Here is an 890-nt window from a genome sequence, read left to right as displayed (position 1 = left end):
CGGACCTCCGTAGTGGCAGGCCAGAGCTCTAACCACATGTGTGTGTGTGTGTGTGTGTGTGTGTATGTATGTATTGATAGATATGTGTGTGTAAATGGGTCTACGTGCGGTATATTTTCCTGTCACTATTTCTCATGTTTTTCCTTGTTTATTTCTCTTGCACTAGGCCTACGGCACAGCACCGCGTCACCAATCCAGCCATTGCTCCACGTTTTAATTTTTAATTCTTCTCTTGTGAGGACTAAATTTAGGTTGTTTTCATTCTACTTTATTATTTTCATTTCTTGGTTTAGTCATTTCCTTCCCTATCGGAGAGAAGGATTTCCTGTAACCACATTCAAGTAAAACTTATTACCGATTGCTTATCACAACATTTAGACATTCTTAATATTTTTTCTTAACTCCCTTTACTTTGTCTTCTTTTCTTATGGTTGACTTTCATTGTGGCAAGCGTCACAGCTATAAGGAACGAGGGTAATTCCTTGCTGCAGAGGTATAATGATCATCATTCTCAAACGTACACGAATTGTGTATGGGTGGTAAAAATTTCCCATCCAATTAATCAATCATCAATCAACATTTATTAGTATGCGAAAACATGACACAAACATAATGTTCTATTGTTTATTCCCATTAATAACATGAACTTACACTGGAGTCATCTCCCATTTTTTTCAATAATGACATGGTTCAATGAATTTAGTTTTCTCTTTGCGTTTTATGTTTTATCTGTACAGCTGGGAATAGACCTGTAGTCTCCTAATTGAAATCTCTCCCTTGTAGCAAAAAAGCTACTTTTTAAGTTTATCAGTAATCTGTATGTTCCACACACAACTATGTGTTAGGCATTTAAGGTATCAGTAAAAATAATTCGACCTTGTTCACCGTTT

Source organism: Oratosquilla oratoria, chromosome 17 (assembly GCF_046742065.1).
Source record: "Oratosquilla oratoria isolate Oo_2021 chromosome 17, ASM4674206v1, whole genome shotgun sequence".
NCBI classification, from domain to species: Eukaryota; Metazoa; Arthropoda; class Malacostraca; order Stomatopoda; family Squillidae; genus Oratosquilla; species Oratosquilla oratoria.
The sequence above is the reverse complement of the archived record's forward strand: the minus strand, read 5'-3'. Positions refer to the sequence as shown.